Source organism: Durio zibethinus, chromosome 13 (genome assembly GCF_047325235.1).
Source record: "Durio zibethinus cultivar Kanyao isolate XHJ-2024 chromosome 13, ASM4732523v1, whole genome shotgun sequence".
Classification (NCBI taxonomy): domain Eukaryota; kingdom Viridiplantae; phylum Streptophyta; class Magnoliopsida; order Malvales; family Malvaceae; genus Durio; species Durio zibethinus.
The window spans coordinates 18,318,408-18,325,959 of record NC_143174.1 but is presented as its reverse complement, the minus strand read 5'-3'; positions in this window follow the sequence as shown (position 1 = coordinate 18,325,959).

The window sequence follows — 7,552 nt, the reverse complement described above, 5'->3', positions numbered from 1 at the left end:
CTTCACGAAATACAACCTGAGCATCGGTTTCTTTTTTTTATGTGCAACTATTTTCCTTGCACTAGATGTTTCATCTCCTTCTAGCTTTCTATTCTTAATAGCATTTTCAATAATTTCCCTAGAGATTACCATATCAGTAAAATTTTTAGTGAAATTGCCAATTATTCTCTCATAGTAAGGAGCTTTAAAAGTATTGACAAATAAAACTATGATTTTTTTTCTATCAATAAAGGTTGAACTTGAGCAACCATATCCTTCTACCTTTGAGCATATCCTTTGAAATTTTTACTTGATTTTTTTTTATCTTTTAAAGAGACATATGATCTGTTACTGTGTCTATAATATGCTTATATTACGTAATAAAAGTCCTTACAAGTTCTTTTTATCCATGGATGCAAGATCTATCCAATTACACATACCACATAGCAATTAAACCAATAAGACTATCTTGGAAGACATGGATGAACAACTTCTTATTATGAGCATATGCAATCATTTTATGACAATACATCACAATATGTGTACTAAGGCATTTGGTCCTATCATATTTCTAGAATTTAAACACTTTAAACTTTGGTGGAATCACCATATCAGGGACCAAGTAGAGTCCAACATCATCCATTGACCCATAAAAATCTATGCCATCGATAGCTTTAAGCCTTTCTTCAATAATATCCATCTTTTAGGTTTTAAAGCTTTCTTTAGTTTCAATGGGGCTAATCTTTATCTTTTCTTGCTACTTGGAATCATTAAGATTTGGAACTTATGTAGGATCAAATGTCTTGATGCTAAGAACAGGGGTAATGAAAGCAAAAGCAACAATTGTCATCATGTCAATCTCCACATAAGGATAGTTTGTAATAAATGGCATTTGGTGTTGGGCCCATTTAGATGCAAGTGCTAAATATGGGCTAAACTAAGAGGATATAAAGGATTAGTCTCATTTTGTATCACCATTTCTTTCACCACTTTCTTTCCATTTCTCATGTTTTTTAGTAACTCAGTAATAGTTTTAAATTACCCTTTTAGTTTTTTTTGTGCTTTTTTTTAGCTTTTAGATGAGAAAAGTGTTTTCTTCTTTTATGATCCTTATCTTATATTTAGTATTGCAACACCTCAGATTATTTAAAGATTGAGCTATCTTTGAACCTTGATTTATCATAAGTTTTAAGAATTAGGATGATTTATTATTATGCACTTTGGAAAGATATTTATGTATGAGTACATAAATGTACAAATGCAATAAAGAGGATTTACCACATAACAATTATTAACAAAGAAAATCTTTATTGAATTTAAAGTTATTTTTAACCAAATCTAATATTACATCCATGAAAATTTTAAAATCTATTGTGAAAAGAAATCCCTAATTTATTGATTTTGGCTTTATACTTCATTAAGGAAAGCTAGCAACTCTTAGCCATGTGCTCCCACTGGTAGCACCTTTGCCTTTCATTTTTTAACTTTTTCTACTATGTCTTTAACTTTATAGGTAGCCATAGTGATTTAGTCAAGCAAGCACTCCAATTGGTTATGCTTTCTTACATATGCTTCTTTGGCTTGTTCACATTCTTCAATCACAACACTCATTTGTGTTCTAATTTCGACCATTACCTTATTGAGCATTTGAATGTGCTTTTGTGCTTTAGTGAATGCTATCTTTTTTTTTTTTTTTTGCATCTTTGCTTATAATTATCCATTTTCTTTCAAAAGTTGGGCTAACTCATGATTGGTGGATGACTATGTGATGTTGAGATAAAAAAAAAAAAAGACTTTTCCATTCATCCCTTTCTCATCTGAGTGCTTAAACCTTTTTGTCAATTTTTCCCTTTAACTTCATTTTTAGCCTTTTTGTTTTCAAGCTCCAATTCATCTTTTTTAACTTGGAGCTTTTTTTTTGCAGTTTTCAATACCAATAGGGAATAAAAATATGGTGATTTTATTAGGCCACTTGGAGTTAATTCTTTAGGGATTTTAATGTCTTCACCTCACTTAATGTGCCATACAAAGTACTCAAAGGTAAGATCATTTGAACATCTCCTTTTATCTTCTATTTAAGGTAAATTCCAAGCTTGCAGGACTTTGGTTATCTTTATGGAAATATCAATTTCAACATATGAGAACTCCATTTTACTAAATCTAGAAGTGGCTGGGATAAATTGTTTATAGCCATATTGTTTTTATACCATGATGAAATAATAATTCGCTACACCATAAAGGCCTAAAAGAGGAACCTAAAGCTTATCTTCATAACCATACAACACTAGTTTATAAGGCATCCGAAGAGCTTTTCATATCACATTTTAGCTAGTGAGCTTGTACAGAAATAAGATCCATGCTTTCTTAGATTTGGTGTAGGCCATTCATTTTCACAGAATTCCTTGATAAGGATACTTGTAGTGAAATATAACTTGCAAAATTTACCACCATTATTTTTAATATGACTTTTCATCTAAATGGTTAAAACTAAGCACATATAGTAAAACGCTTATCTCTATTTCAGTGATAATGATTTAAAGATATAATAGTCTTAGCCAAAATTGCAGGAACTGGTTGATTTGGTAACCAAGTTTATTAAAAAAATCCATTACTGCAATATTAATATAACCAATTACTTTTGGAAATATCATCATCTCATATAGAGTTAATGCTATAAAATATATTCCTTTTTCAATGCCAAAATATTTGTATATAAAGTCACGAACAATGGACCAAAGAATACCAACACTTTTAACTTTTCCTTTTACCCAAGTATCAACAGTTTGGACATCTACGGCCATCATTTGAGCAAGCTTTTTTCGGTAACCAATCTTTTTATTTTTTCAATATACCTTATCAAGATTACAAAGATCCAAGCAAAAAAGAGTTAATATTCTTCAATAGTTGGCACCATATCAACCTTATTGAACACAAAGCAGCAATATAAAGGATCCCAAAACTAAACCATGACCCTAATAGGCTGATCATCAATAGGGACTAAAAGAACTAATGCAAAATCCCCAAACTTTTTTTGGAAGGTCTTATTGGCAATGACACTTCATTTGTTCCAAATGCTAACCAAATTGCTAAAATCATTTCATTTGAGATTGAGATGGATTTTAGTGGGCAGAGTGGTTATATAATTGGCTGGCAAACAATCACCTCCTTTAAGTTGAGCTTCCTCAAACTTCATTTTTAGGCACATAAGGAAATTTTATGGGCTTTCCATGGATGTAATTAAGATTCTTTTTGTTAAGATTGTTTTGCGACAATCACTTCTTATGATAAACTTAATGATGCATGCATGCACAATAAAATAGACAAAAAAATGGTTAGTTAACATAATATAATATATATATATAAGGAATAACATAATATAAAAGGTTAGTATACAAAAATATGTACAAGGAATAACATTTACTAGAATAATAACTATCCCATAATATTTTCTTTTTAGGTTTTTTCTAATAAAAGGAAGGGCAGGGCTTTAGCCTAGGTTTGGATACTTAAGATTCATGTATATGCTGAGTTCAAAGGCTTGAAAATCTAAAGGCTCTCAAATTATTCCCTACATTATCTTTTATTATAGACTTGTAAGACACCTCAATCCTCACCTACCATTATAGGCTCAAACGAAAATGGTTCAATTTAAGTGGGAGTTTTAGTTAACTCACATGGAGGTTATCACCTCATAAGAGTATAAGTACTTCCTTCCTCCTAATAAATGATAAAACTTGAGTATAGAGCTCGTGCATGAACGCAAGTATAGTGTGTGTAAAAGGACATGTCAAGTAATTAAATATATAGGTGTGAATAAAAAAATAATATCTGTAAAACAAACAAATAAGAAATTACAAACAAATAGGTTAGTCCACATAAATAATTACATAATAAAAACTATCAAAGTAAGGCTTAAGATAACATATAACTAACTAATGGCTTGACTCTCTAATATCCCTAATGGAGTCACCAAACTTTCATAACGTTTAGGTTAGGATAACCTACCCATTAGACATAAAAAATCATAAAGTCGTCACCAATCTTTTTTTATCTGGGTATGATTGGCCACTTATGTGAATCTATCCCTTTTAAATTTATCCTAAACCTAAGCAAAGGGTCTCTAAAAAGAATAGGTTTTGCTCATATTACTAGAACTAAGGTTCGAAAGCTGGTTATATGTAAAGAAGGTATTAGCACCCCTTTACACTCAAAATGGGTACCGAATTAATTATATGTTATCTTACCTAAGCCTTATCAAAGATAGGTTTTATCATGCAAATCAGTTAATTCCAATCCATTTATTTATTTACGCAACATGGTGACACAAAAATTCTATCAAAATATCATGCAAAATCATAAATTTCAAATCAATATCATGCAATAAATATTAAATCATATTATGCAAAAATTATCATTCAAAAAATATTGTCATGCAATAATATAAAATATCATACAAATATATTAATTATCATGCAATAAGATAAATAATCATACAAATAAATATTAATAATGCAAATAAATAATTAATCATGTAATTAAATATATAATCATACAAATAAATATATAATCATGCAATTAAATATATAATCATGCAATCACAAACAAAAATGTATTAGGTAATCATGCAAATAAATATATTAATAATCATGCAATTAAATAAATCATGCAAGCAAATTAAATTCATGCAAATAAAATATTAGGCAAATAAATTATCATGCAAATATAATATTAATCATACAAATATAATATTAATTATGCAAATTCATGCAAAAATAAATATCATCTAATAAATATAAAAATAAGAGTAAGCAATTAAATATTATAAAAGTTATGCAAAAATCACAAAAAAAAAAGCAAACATTCCCTCGATGGATCACGAGCTCTAATAACTTATCGCTTTTCAAAAATTGATGCTTCATACTATGATTCTTAGCCTTTTTTCTTAAAACTTCAACATAATCTTCTTGCAATTTTTTACTTGATTATTTCTTCCTTGTTGATTCAAAACTTTGCCTAAATTTTCTCTCTTTTCAATGACCTCATTTTGATCTTGAAGTGAATTATTATAAGGCCCTCCTTTTTTATAGCAAATTTAAGGTCCTTATACAGGGATTGAATACCTTTCGTTTTGGAAGAAATTAATTCAACCGAATTTAGGATTTCTGTTCGAAATTTATTTTTTATGTGATCTTCCCTTGTTTAAATAGATTGAACCCTAATTCTTTCCAAAATTATTCAACCATTAAAGTTAAAATCTAATATAGAATTCAAAAGTTGAATTGAATCCAAGATTTTTTTAGGCAAAAACCCATATTTTTCTTTTTTTTTACCCCTCTTTTGATTTTTTTTATCAATTGACTTTGACTCTTTTGACTAAAAAAATATTAAACCAAAAATTAAACTAAAAAATTAAAATATAAATAAAATTTAGGGTTTAATCTTTAGATCCAAAATTTACTATTCTAATTAAGGCCCAATTGCACAATAAAATCAAAATTTGAAGCCCAATGAATTTTGAAAAATCTCCAGACAAAATGGGGTGTCTATACTTATAGGTAGACATTAAACTTAGGAGTTACTACCAATCTATTTTATTTAGGTATGATTGGCCACCTAACTGAATCTATCCTATTTTAAAGAGAAATCCCACACTTAACTTAGGTATCTTTAAAAGGTAGATTCATGTTTATAAAACTAGGACTAAGTTCAGAAGTAAGGTTACATGTGATGAAGGTTATAGCACCCTAACATTACCCATCCAAAAGATGGCACCGGTTTGATTCCGTGTTATCTAAAAGCCTTAAAACTTTACCAAATAATTTAATATTGAAAATTATTCTTAAATTACTCAAATATGTTGGTTTTAATTTAATAATATTTTCTCATCTCAAGAGTATTCAAAGGAACTATTTCTCATGTTTTGAAAAGGCTCTATTGTTAGATTCATTTAATTTTTTTAAGAAAAACTTTTATTTGCAATAAGTGAAATTTTCGTGAGAATCTTGATATTGAAAATATTTTCTAAATTCTCTAAATGTCGGTAAAATTTAAAAAGAATTTCTCATCTAGGAATTTAAATAGAAATTACTATTTGCAACGCTCTTAATAATTTCATCATCGATTATTCAAAAATCCAATTTTTATAAAAATAATTTATTTTCAGAAATATCTTTTAATATGTTGATAAGATTTTTTATTTAAAAATTATCCTCCAATATATTGATAGAATTTTATTAAAACTATTTCTTTTTCTTTTTCTTTTAATACTTAATTTTTAATAAAAATCATATGGTTCTACAATATGTTTGTAAAACCCTTTTTTTTTTCTAAAAATAAAACCACAAGCCCTCCAATATGTTGGTAAGGCTCTTTGAAAACTATTTTTTTATTTTTTAAATTTAATTTTTGTTAAAAATTCATAATATTTTCTAATATGTTAGTAAAACCTTATTTTAAAAATAAGATTGCAAGCTACCCAATATGTTGGCAAGACTTTCTTTTATTGAACAATTTATTTTAAAATCTGAACCTTCTAATATATTGGTAATATTTTAGTTTTATTTTTTTAAAATTTTATTTTCCTAAAACTTTTTTTTTAATTTTTAAAATCTTTTTGACATGTTGTTAATGTTTTTATAATTTATTCAAAAATAACTAAATAAAACAAAAATAAAATAAAAGTTACCTAAAAAATGTTTTTGGCTTGGTGGCTTACATAATTTGGTTCGGCTCTAGAAATAATAATCGACTCAGCAGTTCATGGCTTAACTATATAGCTTGGTCTCATAGTCAACTTAAAAGGCAAGTTGCAACTGTGTTGGTTCCAAAAATAGTTTGACACACAGGTCTCCAAAAGTGAGTTAAAACAAACTTGGTTCTTTTAAACCTCAAAATGAAATCATTTAAAAACCATTATAAAATCCTTTTTTAAAGCTTTTTTCCTCATTTTTCATTATTATGTTTTTCTCACTAAAGCCCAATTTCCCTACTTTTCTCTCTACTAGCTTTGTGAATTCTAGCAACCAAAAACCTAAAAACTGACGAGGGTCACCTTCACCACCATGCCCTCATCCATCGATCATTGCATGTCGACAACCTTTAGCACCCTAATTTTACTTTCCTATTGCTCTCAATGTGCTATGCACCATTATAGGAGAATAGATTTTTAGTGGTATTTTTTTCAAATTTAGAGGCATTTATAAAAGCCGCTAAGCGATTCGTGGTGTTTGCAAAAAACATCACTAAGAACATTGGCTATACCTGCGTCTAGGAAGATAGCGGCATTTTAGGAAAAAAACGCCACTAACTTATTGGCATTTGTCTATAAATGCCACTAACTTATTGGCATTTATCCATATAAACATCACTAAATTATGTAGCATTTCTAGACACAAATGCTGCTAATTTCTATAATTTGGTGGTCTTTGTTAGCAAAAAGCCACTAAATTTAGTGGCATTTTTCATAATAAATGCCGCTAAATTATGAAATTTACTTTTTTATTTTTTAAATATTTATTAGAATAATTAAATAAAAATATTAAAAGAAATAAAAATGAATTTAAATTCATAAACT